Genomic DNA, 16,553 nt, shown 5'->3' on the forward strand with positions numbered 1-16,553 from the left:
ATATCAGCATGTATATATTCCCTCCACTGCCCATCCCCACTTTGGCTAGCATTTTCATAGCCAAGTGCACTGGGCAGCCCCACAAACCTACCCTAGAAAACCTCATCAATAATACTGTTTCCTCTATACCACTGTACATTTCTTCAGTAACACCTCACATACTCTAACCATAACTTCAGACGTCAATTCCCAAACAACTTCTAAAGAGAAGAAATGTTCACTTAAAACAATATGATATACATTTTCATCATTTCTTCATTCACATTCATTACGGTGTTGCAAATCATTTCTGCTACATATTTGTTTTGATACACCAACCAACTATTCATGCATCTTTAGTGTGTCTTCAATTCATGAGAAAGGTAATACCAGAAAAGAGCTTGCAAGACCATGCACTGCAACTTACTTGCTCCACCCAGCTTCAGTTTTCACACCTTACAACCATTTCCTTAAGAACTGAACACCAACTCCAGACAGACAGCATTGACTCTACAGCTTGTCACATAACTGTACCCTATCACAACCACCCTCCTCCTACCACCTTCAGATCTGCAGTGGGTTTGAAGACACAATATGATCTAAAAACAACCAAAAAGGAATAACCAAGTAGGAGACAGGAGACCTCATTATGAGCATGGCGGTAGCCATGTCTGATTGGCAGGCAAGGCTACCACCATGCTCGCTACCGGCACTGCCTCCCACGATTGAGCAATAACCGGCCCATTACGAGATGAATGGGCCGGTAATTGCCCATTCGCGGGTGGCGGTATTGCCGGGCTCCCAATCCCCATTCTGCCGCATAGGGCAGAATGGGGTTGGAGAGCATGATGCGCCGGCACTGTTGATAACGGTGCCAGTGCAATTGTGAGTTATGCTCGCGGGTGCCACACAGCCAGCCAGGTAAGACCTGGCAGGCTGTCAGGATCCCACGAGCAAAACTCGTAATGGGGCGGGATGGTATGAACGGTGCCATTGCCTTACCGGTACCATTCATACCGTCACCGCCAGGGTCCTAATGAGGCCCAGGGTCTATTTGTACAATTTCCAAAGGAACCAGACCAAAGAGCACACATTTTTGTCCAGTTGGCGCAGTCCTTTTGAAATTGTAGATAAAATTTCATCTGTCGCCTACAGAATCCGCATCTCCAAAGGAGAACTGACAGAAGAGAAATGGGTCTATATTAATCAGCTAAAGAGTTGTCACCCTAGGCACACTTTGCAGCAAATTGAGGAGCCAAGAGAGAATCAAATAGAGGAGACATCTGAAGCACGAGAATAAGAAAAAGAAGAATCAGAAGGGAACGATGGATTTATAAGTATAATTATGTAACAGGGAGTATTTTTCTTCACTATCTATTGTCATTATTGAAGCATGCGTGTCCCACTGCTGTCAACCCTATTGGAAGGCAGTTAGTGGGAAATGAAATAACCAGTTCTTATTTATTTAATAGATTTGTACTAGTTGTAACTATTCAAAGACCAAGGAGGACCTGCTCGGCGACCTGGAAGGGAGAAATCAAAGAAAATCTGGGAGTGTCGCTCCACACCATAAAGGAATATCTAAGAGAAAGCTGTGGGTGTCGTTCCACGCTCCAACGAGAGACAGCGAGAGGATCTGGACATTCCGCTCGCTGATGGAAGAAGGACTCCTAACTGATGAAGCACACCTTGCCCGACTCTCCCTCAACAAGGATCTCAGAAGAGTCGGGGGGGGGGCATCAGTGGGCTACATTGACCCACTGAACAGAATTTCACCAAAACCAAGTTGCATTTGCGCAGAAACAGCAAAATGGTCGCGCTGGCTCCAGTAAGCACCATGGCCTTAAAACTGCATTTTCCAGCAACAAAATGAAGGTTGCACCATCTTGCCAAGCACACATTGGGCAGGATAGAACAAGGGGACACACTGAGGCAGCGTGCCAGTGTATTCTGACGTATACAAATGGAATAAAGTGAAAAAGTAGCGTTGCCTGGCTGCAAGCCCAAAATCCCCATTAAAAAGGGAACTTTTTCACCTTTAAAATAATGCTGCTGACGCTATTTCCATCTGTTCTTCCTTAAACCACTGTGATTAATAATGTCACCAGGATCAGTGATATCTTCGTCAGACAACGTAGACTCCGAAATGTCCCCCTCCCCTGACTCCTCACCTTCTTCTTCTTTCCAAGAACCCTGTTTTTCCTTTCTTCATGACCTTTTTTTATGTAGATAGGGACGACCCGGAGGGAAGCCACCGTGCCTCCCAAAAGGGAGAACAGGGGGGCACCTGCCCCGGGACCGTCCAGAAGGGGAAAAAGCCCATAGGCACAAAAAAAACCCTGAGCTATCACAATGCTCTTCGGGAGGAGTTGTTGGCTGGTCAAGTGGGTCCGGAGGTACACCGAGAAAGTGTACACAGCAAGAACAGGCAGTCCAGTAAGCGGGCCGGGGACTGGTACACAGGAAGTAAGCTCAGCAGAGGGATCCAAACGTAGAGTAACAGGCAATCCAGTAGACAGGCTTGGGACTGGCACACAGGAATTCAGCACAGCGGAGGTATCCAAAACGGTAAGAAATAGACAATCCAGTAGACAGACTTGGGACTGGCACACAGGAGTATGGTACTGCAGGACGAGAGAAGAAAGTAGGAAACAGGAAGGTAGAATCAGGAGAACCGGAGGGCAGCCGAGAGGAAGGATGAACAGGCAGAACGAAGATGGGAAGGAGGGAGGGTAAGCACAGGCTGGAAGGAGGATGAAGAAGGCTGGGAACAGGGCAAAGGCACAGGCAGCAAGGAAAGAGCTGAACGAAGCAGCAGAAAAAAGGAAGGCAGGAGAAAGGATACCGGACTGGGCGCGAGGACCCAACCGGAGGAAAGAGCACTGGAAAAAACGGAGGGGGAGCAACCAGAGAAACACAGCAATGCAGGGCTAGCGGAAAGGAAACCGGAAGCGTTGCAATGAACCTGCGACCTGGAAAGAGCTGGTTATAACTCCGGGTCACGGAGCGTCACAACCAATGGAAACTGAACAGAAAGGAAAAACAAGGAAGGGGCGTGGCTTGATAGCGGCTGAGCGAGACGGGACTAGAGTCCGTGTCGCCAGCGGCTCCACAAATGCCAGGAACTCGGCGGCATGACAAATAAGGCCCTGCATGCCTAGTATATCGCATTGTGCTTCAGCAAAACCAGGCATGATTTCTGAATGACAGGCCCTGTCAAATCAACTCTGAGAAAAATCAACAAGGAACTCCATTTTTACCTGCATGGGAAAACACTTTCATTTTTTTCTTTGCAAAGTAGTAAAGCTCAGTAGTTCAAAGAAACACCAGCTATCTGAGCCATGTCAATTTCAAGGCATCTGTGATTCAAACAAAACTCCTGCATACAAGAAAATAACTATAGCTGCAAGACAGTGTGGGAATCCAGAGGGAGATGCAAAACCGAATTTAAAAAGAAATGCCAGCTTTTGACCACACATGTACAATGGGCTTTGCAAACTCAAGTAGAGAAAGGCCTGTTTTAAAAGTAAACAGTTGAATGAAAGCCTGTCATTACCTAGCCCAGTGAAGGGGTTTATTGCTGGGGAAAATACACACTTGGGTTATTTTATTCAACTGGCTTGTTTAATTCAGGACCAAATATAAGAAAGTAAAACTGGTAAACTATATTGGCTGGATTTTGCAAATTCCAAAAGAAAAATAGGTTTCTGCTTGAGGGGGGGGTGCTACCAACAGGAGGGCCTCTCTCAGCAGACACTAACACCCCAGTGATAATCATTAGGTTGGATAGAATCTAGTCTAGGCTGAACCCACTGACAATAGAATTTCCAGGACAATGTTGTGATAAGTGGGGAGGGGGCAATAAACATTCAATCAAGCTGAAAACCCCCCACTTTGCTCTGGAGGAAATGACAGTTGGCGGCAGCTGAAGAAAGAAGAAAATGGTCCAGTGACAGTCAAAGGACTGCCATTTGCTTCCAAAGACTATTTATGAATAAAAATGTAAATACTTTTATCTCTGCAGCAAGACTTTGTAAAAATGTAATAATTTTGCAGTTTAAAAGTGATTTTATGGGATTTCATTTAAGACATGGTAGAATTCACTGACCCCTTGGGAATTGAAATGACAAAGAATCAGGGATTACAAGGAAAGTATCCATGATGCCAATGCAAATTTTTATACTTACATCTCTTATGTTAATCCACACATGTGTATAAAGTTATGGAATTTTAGTCCAAATCGTATTAAAAGGGCAAAACAATGTCTCACGGATTGCAGAGTTGGAGTGTTATGTTCTACATAAAATATGTAACCTGTGTATATAATTTTCTAAGAGGTATCAATTGTATAAATGTACCATTTTTGGCAAAATCGGATTTTGGCTAAAATAACTGTGGGAGGTTTTGGACATTGTAAAACTTACATCATAAATCTGACATCATTCGCTTTAAATGATATGATATGATATGGTATTTGTAACGCGCCTATACACAAGTGTTTCAAGGCGCGACGAGGCAGGTCGACCAGCTTGGAGCGAGGCGAGAACTAACACCCCTGACCAATCCAGTAGTTTAGAGGCGTGCTTAGCTAAACCTGCCCAGTCATATACTTTGATGATGTCACCATGCATTATAAGTAAGAGTCCCTGACAAGACTCTACACACACTCTTCCTGAAGTTCCTGCGCTGCGTTTCTGATCTGCTCCATCCAGATTCCAGACTGTACTACAAGGCCAAATAATTGCTGACCCTACTCTAGTGCCCACTGCAAAACCCAAGCATTGCTGATCGTATTCCCTGCAAGGCCTCAATTCTGAAAACCCACTCATCTCCCTTTAAAAAGGGGAAAGCTGTGGTATTGTTTTGGGAAGCATCCTGAACCAGCCTGGCTTGCTGCCCACTAACTGCTTGCCCACTGACTGCATCCAGCGGTACCTGTGCCATCCAGTGACCAGAATTGCCATTCTGCTTTCCTTGCCATCCGGTGACCAGAACGGCCCAGCTGCTTTCCTTTGCCAGGCGCGCTGGCATGTGGTGACCAGAACCTTTTGACGGTCCAAAAATCCCAACATGTTTTAAATTTTCCATTCATTTTCAAATTATATGCTCTTGGTAATCCATAGCTTGTGATTGTTAGTGTCTATGCATGGTTGCTTTAGTGAGAAATTGTTTTTACCTTAAAGTTTTAAACACACATTCATTATTTATTTGTCAATTTCCGAGTGTCATTTCATAACATTGCAAGGGGTTTAAAATCCGTTTTGGTGAGGGAAGGTCGGATATGGATTCTGTTTTCTGCTGCTTATTCCTGATTACCAGCTGTGTCTTTTTTTATCCATTCAGAATTCAATTATTTGTGGGTTGAGGGAACATTGAAGAGTGTAATCCTAACTTGGGTGCTATCTTTCCTAAATTAAAAAAGTGCTCCTATTCCCTCGTGTATATGTTCCACTAGAAGGTTAAAACAAGTGCATTGCTTACGTTCTCATTGTAATTATCACCCCATTGGTGATTGCTGCCCCATATTAAAAATTGTATGATTTCTTTTGAATTTTTAAATAAATCAATAAATATTGCATTTTACCAACCAGCCTGGTTCATGGTCCATAGTGACCCGGGGTATTTGGAAAGGGGGTGTGATAGGGGTTGTCTACCATCTAAAATTGAATCTGCATAAAATAAGGAGAAACGCATCTCAGTTGTGCGCTACATACTAGACCGAGGCCAAAGTGTGTGTCGCCTGATTGAAATCCTTCACAGCTTCTTGAATAGTGCCAGATTACCAGTCATGCGTATAAGCCCGGGAAGGGAATTCCATTTAAGCGGAACTTGGACATTGAATGATGTCCCCCAAAGTGCATCAGCTTGTATCTACGCTGGGCCAAGGTGGGGAGAGCAGAGGAGCGGAACTGTCTCCCTGATGTGTGTGCTTTCACTCTATCCTTTAGGTATGTGGGACAGGCATGGGTACAGCATTTGAATGACAACATCAGGATCATCTGCATGATCCTATGTTGTACAGGCAGCCAGTGTAATGTCCTCCAAACATCGGACACATGGGCACATTTAGGCATGCCATGAATGGCCTGGATTGCGCTATTCTGTGCAACCTGCAGCGCTTGAATGTTCGAGCATGTGTTTCCAGCTAGGAGACTATTGCAATAGTCCAGTCTGGAGTTTATTAGCATAGAGGCAAGCAGTTCACAGTTCTAAACAGTGAGAAAAGGGCGGATGTAGTTTAGTGACTTAGAGATTAGACCACAGGCAGACCGAATATAGGAGACATGCAGTCTCATAGTCAACTCATCGTCAAGAATAACCCCTAATGTCTTAACTTTCTTAGACACATTGATGATGTTACCCGCAATGCAAAAATTTGTGTAGGCTGGGACCAGTCTGTTTAGATGAGTTCAACAGGCCACGATCAAGAGCTTGGTTTTGTCACAGTTCGAGGCAAGGGAATTGTTTGCCATCCATGCGTGGACTGCGTCATAGATTTTATTTATGGCAGCCAAATCCTGTTCATAATTCCTGCTTAGCTCAAGGATGACCTAGGTGTCGTCAGCATAATTTGTATACTGTACACCCAGGGCATCCAGTAAGTCAAGGATTGGCCTGATGTATATGTTGAACAGGGTTGGAGACAAGCAGGAGATCTGAGGAATGCCACATGTTTGGAGGACGGGTAGAGAACTTTCCTCACTAACTGATATGCTACCCGGTGCAGTCCGGATGCCAAGAAATGAAGATATCCACTGGGATGCCTGATTGGAGCAATGTACAATCTCCCCAAGCCTTCTTACCAGTAGGGAGTGATCCACCAGGTTGAAAGCTGCAGAGAGATCCAAGAACATCAGTTAGACAGGATGACCTCTATCCACTATGCCAGCCAAGGTGGATTTAAAGTCCCGCATGGTGGTTTCAGTCACAGGCTGAGCTCTGAAACTCGATTGGCAGGAGCCTAGAATATGATGGGCTTTCGTATGCTCCTGTAGCTGTAAGTATGCTAATTTGTCTATGATCTTAAGGACACATGGTACATTAGTAATAGGTTAATTACCAGTAAGGCGGGTGTCTGCGTTGGCCTTTTTTAGTAAGGGTGTGATGCAGGCCTCCTTGATAGAGGAAGGGACAATGCCTTCATCGAAGGATACGTTCATGAGTTTAGTTATCCAATGGGCTAGTAGCTCCAGTGAATCTTTGAAGACATCTGCTGGACAACAGTCACTAAGGCATGAGGTAGGTTACAGGTCAAATATGACTTTGGTGACTTGCTCCTCTGAATAATGGGAGAAGTAAAAAATGGGGATGTTACTGGATACAGGGGGCAAGTCCTGGGAAACATTTGCTTGGATATTACATCCCTACGATGATGACTGGATGTTACCGATGTTCTGTCTATGCCCTGCAATCTTAGCTAGGAATCCATTATGGATTTACTGACACCATGTGGAGTCTTTAGTTAAATCATGTTTAGTGGGAGGAGGTAATAATGGCTGTTTTAAATTCCTTGACTGCTTATTTATATTGGGCTAATGTGTCCAGGCTGGGGTTCTTGCACTAACCTCTTCCCTGGGCTCTCTTTAGCTGTCTGATAGAAATGATCTAATCAGAGAACCATGTATTTTTATGTGCCTCTGGTTTGATTGTTTTGCTTTTTAATGGAACTAAGACTGACATGACCTGTTTTATAGAGGTGGTGAGATGCTCCACTAATTGTGAGAAGTTGGTAAGTGGCTTAAGGCTAGATGATAGGAGGGCAGTAAATTTGGCAGGGCTAATGTTCTTGAGGTTGCGTGCAAGTTTCTTAATTCTGGGTAATGTATTAATTCTCTCTGGTGTTGTGGGAAGATAAACGGTAGCTTGGATACTAAAAATGTATTAGCGTTACTGCCGCATTTAAGGCATACCGCCAGCTTGTGATCAGGTCCATTGAGCCTTAAAGGAAAACCCAATGCAAAGGGTAAAAGATGTCAGCTGAGGGCCTGTTAAAAAATACAATATTGATATTACCTTTCTTTTGGAGTGAAATTGTACCTCGGTGTGGAAATGTGGAAATAAAAAACTTTGTTCAGTTTCTATACAGGCAACACATCTCTGTACCCATGTCCTTCCCATCGAGACAATGAACGCGCCGGGAGAGGAGCATGTAGCGGACAAAAAAAGGTAAATGGAAGAGATTAATCTAAAGTAAAGAGGCTCCAGAATAATGCCTCACTTTATTCATGACTTTTGCTTTTCATCAGTACCATGAAAAGGGTGCACTTGGAAGATGCAGGTAGTTACCTGCTCACCAGTGTGATAGTCCCAATGCATGACACAGATTTTGCCCTGCACTAGGAACATTCCGGAACTGTAAGGCAAAAAGCAAGAAAAACGAGGAAACTCTTCTGCTGAATAAAAACATTCTGCTTCCTGTCACACATGAAGAAAAGGACGAAATTCTGTTAAGTACAACAGAAGAAAACTTAGTTTGAATTATTTAAGTATACTGAAAATGTGACTGCACTTGGAAAGGAAACCCGTGTCATTTTATAAGCTCACAAATCATACGTTTCAAATCAAGGCCCTCTGTTTTTAAATACGAAGAAATGGAAACATTGCTGTTTAAAATTCAATGTGATTCTTATTCAGGATATGTTGAACACAAAGGAGAGAAATCATGGTAAAGTACTGATAAAGAATGGGTTGTGCAACACCAATATAACAGAAGAAAATAGGCCATTCATGCATAGAAAATCATTGTTTTTCTCATGTGGCCTTCCCTGTGCTAATTTCCAAGGAAACCTGACAAAAAGCTAAACTCACTGTCAACTGTATGGCTGTGTGAGTGGTTTTAGCTTGCCAATCATGGGAACATAGACCTATATAATTAAAAGCCATCAAAGAGCCACTTAAATGTTCAATAACAAAGAGCATCTGGGCCTCTAGATAATGGGATGCTGCGACCTACATTCAAGAGAATATTCTTAACACATACATTCAAACGCATTCCAGCAAAGGCTCAGACACAGAGCCAGAGTGCATCTTAATGAGATACTCCTCAGTGGAGATAGCAAATGTACAAGGAAAACACCCACAAATGCCCAGTATGCAATGTGTACAAATTGTGGCACAAAAAAGGTGCACATAAGTGGGCATGTAATTGTGCATCTGATGAGATGCCCACATTATTGGAGCATCAGGCAGATATGCACTTTGTTAGGTGCAAATGCAAATGCTGACATGAGCATCACTTTGCGCAAAGAAAATCGTTTGCCCTAAAAAAGAGAGAGCGCCTACCCTAAAATACCCAAGCAAAGTATTTCGGACAATTTGTTTAATGCTCATTCTCTTTTTGTTTATCTAATGTTCATAATAAGTCTGAGGTGATGCGTATATTTTTTAACATCAGCTTTGTGGTGAGTTTTCTATTTAAAGTGGAACAAATCCCATGGGAGTAAGAGCATACCATTCAAATGTCTCAAGTGGTAGTTTGGCCATGGCATTCAGGAATGTCATAGAGTGATATCTGTAATAGTCCGCGGGATAAGGGCGCGAGTGTTGAGCTCCAACAGGGGCTCTCGCTTCATTTTCCTTTTGCTGTTGTTGTGCTGATTGCACTTTTGTCGTGCTCCCTGCATCATATAATGACTCATAATCAGCTAAAGGGGGCCGTTTGTCAGCCGCTGATTGCCTGCTGATCCACCATAACAAGGTGAGGAGTGTGACAAGGGGCCCATAGTCTGGACCTGATGAGCTGTGTGGTGCCGGGCTGTCACAACAATCATTTAGCGGTCACTGAATTAAAAAGCACCACATTTTCTGCTGTAACTGACCACCCCGCCCCTTGCAGTTATGTCTGTGCCCCTAAAGGGCTACTATGAGAACCTGATTAAGCCCCGGGAGACTTGTATAAATGAACCTGCTATTGCGGCACCCATAACATCACCTAACACAAAGTCAGTGGTAACCAAGGTTGCTATTGTCTCAAACAACATACACAGCTTTTTGGAAAGAGGATTACAGGGGAGGAGGATTTCGCCACTCAGAAACAGTCTGCTAATACCAACAAAAGACGCTGCTTATCATGCAGCTGATGGAAGAGGCTTGACAGCTAGGAAAGGGATCCCCTACGTGTTCACCTCCTCAATATAGCAACTCTACCAGGAATACCATCTATTTTTTCCCCCACTCTCGTCCCTGTTTTAACTCCTGAGAAACCAGCACAGGGCTGTCAATGCTCTTTTTTCTTTACTGAACTGGCGGTTATGAAGAACCTTTTAATGTGGTTCCTTGACAACTGTAGAATCCCACTGAGACACTCACCATATCGTGGTCCTGGGATTCCAGGACCTGCTCCTTTAAGGTCGAGTCCACCAGAACCAGGTCTCTATGTGAGAAGGAGTCGTAGACCACAGAGTAAAAGGTGAATGGCATATTGCCTTCTGATATCATGGGCCAAGGGAGTCACATAAGCACAGCACATCATTAACCTGTTGTGAAAGCGTTCCGAGTCACCTGATTTTGCCCTGCTCATTTGTCTCTTGCCCATCCTCTTACGGCCCTTAACGGGTCTAACACCATGTTAATGCCCCCCACAACCACCAGTTGACATTCTACAAATTCGATTAATTTATCCCTGACCCTATCCCAGAATTCAATTGATTCACATTCGGCCCGTACACTGAACCCATCGTAAGCTTAGCACCATGCAACTGACCCTTTTCAAACACATATCTGCCATTCGGGTCAGACAGTACCGATTCTATCGTGAAGCCAAGCCGGGTTGAGAACAGAATTGCGACCCCACTCCTCTTCTTGACATCAGAGGCCATAATCATTTCCCCCACCTCCAGTGAGTGTCATTTGGGCTCACACCCCCTCCGCGAGTGTGTTTCCTGAAGGCACATCCCATGAAGGCTGGCCCGCTTGAACTCACGGAGTACCAAAGAACTTTTGGACAGTGAATTAAGGCCCCAGACATTTAGGGAGCCAATGCTCATTTCACCCAGGCCAGACATCGGCTCTTTTCCTGAGGTATCACATTACTCCCCCTTCCTCCGAGACAGATCCATGATTGGGATCCTGTTAACTGGGCCCCTCCACTGCACAATCCTTTGAGAACATACATCCCCTGAACCTTAGCGACCCTCTCTGTACCTCCCTCAATGGCATCCAAGCCCACCCGGATCCATCTCCTTTGATGGGATTGAATCACCAGTTGTCCTCCCCAATCAAGGACCAGCTGAACTAAGCTCACTAACTCGAGCCCCCTTCTCTGCCCACTTTTCCAACTACTATCAATTTGCCAGCTAACCTTTACACCCCTCATGTTATGCACAGAGACCCCGCTCCAGGCCTCCAGGCATGCCCCACTGGCTCAAGAGGGACCGGCTGGAGGGGAGTGGAGTTTCCTGAATTTTCTTGTGCCTGGAACTTTACGTCTGTTTGGACCCTTTATGCGCCATCATCTGTCCTCATCGTCCATTTTCTGCCCATCTCCTCCCATCAGCTCCTCTGTGACCCTTCTTATATCTTCCTCTGTCACCAGTTTATAGCTGTAACCCTTGAGTTTGAAGGATATAGAGAATGGGAAAACCCCATCAGTATCTCACACCTTTCTTGCTGAGCTACTTCATTAAGGGGGAGCATAGGCACCTCTTCCCCAGTGTCAGTGCGGACATGTCCTGGTCGATCGCTACCTACACATTTTCCAGGGACACTGAGCCCAGCCCCTTGCCTTTTCCAGGATTTTTTGTCTATCCGGGTAGTTGTGGAAGAGTGCAAGCAATGTGCGTGGGCCCCTCCCAGCTGCACCCACTCTGTGGACACTTTTGAGTTTTGGTTCATCCATGTTCTCATCTCCGAACAGTGCCTTCACCACCTCATGGATGATCCTCCATTTCACCCTCCTTCTCTGGGATTCCAAAGAATCTCAAGTTATTTCTTCTCTCACAGTTTTCAAAATCGTCAATTTTTAGGGCCATCTGACCTTCCCTTTCTCTCCAGCTCTGCCAACCTCAGGTTTATCTGGGTCTCCATTGTCTCGAGGGAGGTCTGGTTGTTCTCAACCGCCTGGAGTCTCTTGTACATACTGTCGATTCAGACATATATTCTGTCTACTTTTACAGCAATGTCTGACCTCATTCCCCTGGTCTATGCCAGGATGGAGGCGATATTATCTCTTAGTGGATATGGCGTTTGCTCCCCACCTCTGACATATTGGAGTTGGTTGTGTCACTCTCCAGTTCTGCTCTCTGTAATTCAAAGTGTCCCAGTTTTGCCCTCCAGTCCATGGGCAGGAGTGGGATCTGCTCTGTATTTTGGGTCTCTCCTGGTCCCAGAGGCCCTTGTTGTTGGGCCCTTTCTCTGGCTCCACTCACTTCTGGGGGCCCACTCACAGTTGCTGCCCTTTGCCGCTATTCTGTGCCCCGCAGTCTGGGTTACTTAGGTAGTAGGGAGGTAACATGATGGGCGTACCCCCTTCCTCTCCTTCTGTGTGATTGGAAGTCTATTACCTGCCCCAGAGCCTAAGGGCCCCTTACCGGTATCAGACCGTGTCGCCTTCTCGCTTTCCACTGTGTCCGGCACTTCACATTTGCAGCGCAGACTGTGGTCCTATCAAGCTTTCATCCCAACTCTACTTCACTGCCTGGGAGTATGGTGTCAGGTAACGTAGATCTTCTATATGGCAGGTAAATGCCCCATGTATGTACACTGGGAGCCTTCACCTTATTGCATCTCATGTGGCTCCGCTGGGGCAACCAAGGACATTCAGGAGGGCAGACTCCTATCTGGGTCTCCTCTCGCGCAGTGTCCTCTCTTCTATTCACTGCCGAGCTAGAGTTCTCTGCTGCTAGTGGCAGTGGGGGAGTCTTCAATAATGCGGGCACATGCCCCAGGTATTCACCTGGGGGCCCACACCTTCCCCGGGTTCTCCCGAAGTTAACTGGTGGGCTGTGAGAGCGGGGGGCCAAGACAGCACCCGCTGGTCTCCTTGGTCTCCACCACCTCCATGTCTGGGCACACTGTGGGCCTGTTTCGTCACTGTGTGCTACTATAGCCCCTCTTCTCCTGTTCAATTGTCTCATGTCTCTTCTGACATGTGTGGTGGGGGCCCTTCCCAGCCGGATCACAATCCAAGACCCTTATAGGGACTGTCACACCTCCTGGTGTTGAATACCTGGTCTCCTTGATAGGCCTGCTGGGCTCAGTCTTTCTGGCCCCGGTCTGTTCCGGGCAGTTCCTGCGCCCTTGGGAGTGATTATCTAATTATCCTCACCTCTGCTCTCGGGTCGAGAGAGGGGGGCAATCAAGACCCCACTGTTAGGCAGAATCACCTGCAGTACCCTTTGGAAACACTACAGGTAATTAGGACTACAAGTGTAAGCACAATTTCAACTATTGTACAAGCTTGTACTACACAGTAAAGTGGTAGTGATGGCTGAGCAGCCAGACTTATCTCAAGAGTTTAAGTGAGCAGTAGAACAAGTTACACAAAGGACCAACAAATACAGTGATTCAAGTAAACACTTACTCAAGGTTTCTTGGTAAAAGAATATATGATTATTTACTCAGTCAGTTATAAAACATTACACTAGCACAAGCAGCTCAAGATCACACACTAATACACCACAAGTATCCAACCATTAAGTAATTGAACAGGTGTAGCTCAAAAATGAAGTGTGAGCAAAACAGCACTTCAGATACTTAATAAGGGAGGGAAAAGACAAGGTTATAAGAATAGACAGCCCAAATACATTCATAGGCAGGGCAAAGGGTTTCAGTTAAATACAACCAGCAATTCCTATTAATAGGCCTGGGCCAAAGTCAATGGTTCAGAGTCTTTTGTATAGGATAGCACAGTTCTGGTATATAATGGTTACGTCTTTGCCACAGATTTTCAAAGGATTTGGCTAGGTGAAAAGTTTGCCGAATGTGGGAAGGACGAGCCTTCGTAGTTGAGGAAAGTTTCACGCACTTTCTCGATGGCCGAAAATATTTTCAGACCGCGTTTGCACAGTACCTTGTCAATGAAGAAAGCTGTAGCTGAAGTAGTTGTTCCTGGCAGTTCGAGCAGATCTCGCTGTTCCTGAGCGTCAGTCGTGGGGACAAGAAGGAGAATGTCGGGAGGTTCCTGCACTGCCCAGGGAAGAGGCCAAAAGCTGTAGCAAGACGTTGGTTTAAGGTGTGAGTGCCTTAAAGTCCACAAGCTGGTTTCCTTCCCTCTGGATATCCGGTTTTCAATAGCACTCTGATGAAAATTCGACCAGAATAGGATGGTGTCCAGGTGGCTTGTGAGTTGGTTGTTCCCACCAAACTCAAGGGAAGAAGTTAACCTTGAAAGGGTTCTCTGTCGTCGGAGTTTCAGTCAATTCGGACCTGCAGCAGGGCTTCGCCGGTCGTCCAGGAGTTGCAGCAGTCCTCTTCCTTCCTCTCCTCTTCGGTTCTTTCGTTCCAGTAGTCGACTCTGCTTTCCAAGTCCAGAGACCTGCTTTTAGACAGTTTTCCCACATTCATTCCAGCCTGGCTGTCACTCACATAGCAGGGTGGCTGTCCTTGCCGGACAGCCAGCCGGCCAATCACGCCAGAGTGCATTCAGGTCTCCTAGGACACTAAGCACGGGGAGTTTCGGGCACCTCCCTCACATCCTGTCCACTGCAGACACTCAGGCGCTAGAGGAGGGCTTCAGCACTGAAGCCTGCCAAAGTCCAGCGAACAAAGTGACCAAACCTGGTTTGGTGCGCAGAGACAAACACAAGAAGGACCTTTCCTAAAAGAAATGGTGAAAAAAGATGACTGGAGTTTGTTTTTACAGATAGGTCTGGGGCGCCATATTGAAAAACATGGCTGACCCGATTTTTAGCTAACATTGTTAGCGGTCGGGAAAAATCACGATAGTTGATCTAAACCACTGCCACCAGCCATTTAAAGTAGGAAAAGGTAACGTTTTACTGTTACATCAGTGTTTTGACACAGGGGAAGCTAAGCAACCCCTCCAGCACTCTATAGGAAGATAGGGTGTGCTAGGTCAGTAAATTTAAAGAGACTAGTAAAGTAAATTTAACTTTAGATACTTGGGAGACAGTAGTCAGTCCCAGAGAAGGTGGGAGTCTGAAAGACATCCCTGTGCCACTGCACTGAAGGTGCTGTGTGACACACAGAAAAAGATGATGCCTTGGAGTTTGTTTAAAAACACCATAACCAAAGAACACAAAAGGAAAACACATTGAAAATGAAAAATTCAAAGCCCCAAAATATAGCAAAAGAGCTGCATGGCTCTAAGGTAGAGGGAATTTCTCACTTGTGTGAGAATTCTCCCTAACACCCGCTCCACCAGGGGAGTCACCAGCTCCAGACTGGTCTGGAGATTGCGTTTGAGTGGGGAGGGATGGCAGCCCACAGGACTCCCTACCATAGGTGAGGCGAGGGAAGGAGTTGCATTGTAGTTCGATAGAGCAAAGCTCAGTTGCAGTAAAGGCAGACCCTTCCGGTCCAGCGTTGCATCTGTCCTTGGTCCCGCTCTCCTTATAGTATAGAGGGGTCCCCCTGTGTGCCCCTGGTGTCCATCTATTGTGTTATGGGCGGACCTTCAGGTTGTTGTCTCCTCCAGGGTGCCCCCGGTGCCCTTATACTTTCCCTCCTACAATAGTACAACGGCGGTGGGTGGCTGATCATCAGGTGGTCTTCCGTGTCCCAGTAGGCCCATCTAGCTGCACAGGCTGGGCCGGCTGATCACAGTCTGCACCGTTGGCGTAATATCTTGTGGTTCTCTTTGCTGGGTCGGGGCAAGGGCGCTCCCCGCTACTCCCTCTGAGTCTCGTTTATGTGGTTTCCTTGGACCCTGAGGCCCGGGCATAAGAGCGGAGTGTGCCCCTCGGGACCTCACAACCCGTGGGGGGGCTAGATTTCTCTGGCAGTGGCTTCGTGCGGGGGCTCAAACCTCAGAACGGCCCTTGAAATGCAGAGCTCAACACAGAGTGAACCTCATCTCCGCGCCCTCTTTTGGCCTCCGTCCAGCCTTTTACATGGACAAGGGACAGATAGCTCTTTTGATGCTATTAGACATTTCTGCAGCCTTCAACCTGGTGGATCATGCTTTGCTTATCACCAGATTGAGGGAAGTAGCTGCCTTTTCCGATGTGGCCACTGCTTGGACTGAATCATTTTTAGAAACAGACTGTGCAGGAGCTGTAATGATACAGCTGAAGCAGCAACAATAGTGGTGCAGTTTGGAATCCTGCAGGGAGCTTGCCTATCGCCCTCCCTTTACAATGGGCCTCATTACAAGTTTGCAAGTCCGGTAACAACGGTGCCGGTAAGCTACCGGCACCGCTGTTACCGGACCGGCAAACTACGAGTTCTGCAAGCTGGTGACTTTCCGCCCGCCAGGTCTGTCCTGGCCGGAGGACCAGCACCTGCAAACTATTGCACCGGCACCATTCAGGGTCATAATGACCACCAATGTTTTTTCTGTCCCACTTTAAATCTGCTGGAGGAAAATGGTATGGCATTCACAAATTATGCTGTTGACACTCATTGTGTCATACCACTTTCCGGTGATCATAAGCAGGACACGAAAAGGTTGAATG

Source organism: Ambystoma mexicanum, chromosome 6q, assembly GCF_040938575.1.
Source record: "Ambystoma mexicanum isolate Mex_15411 chromosome 6q, UKY_AmexF1_1, whole genome shotgun sequence".
In the NCBI taxonomy this organism is placed as follows: domain Eukaryota; kingdom Metazoa; phylum Chordata; class Amphibia; order Caudata; family Ambystomatidae; genus Ambystoma; species Ambystoma mexicanum.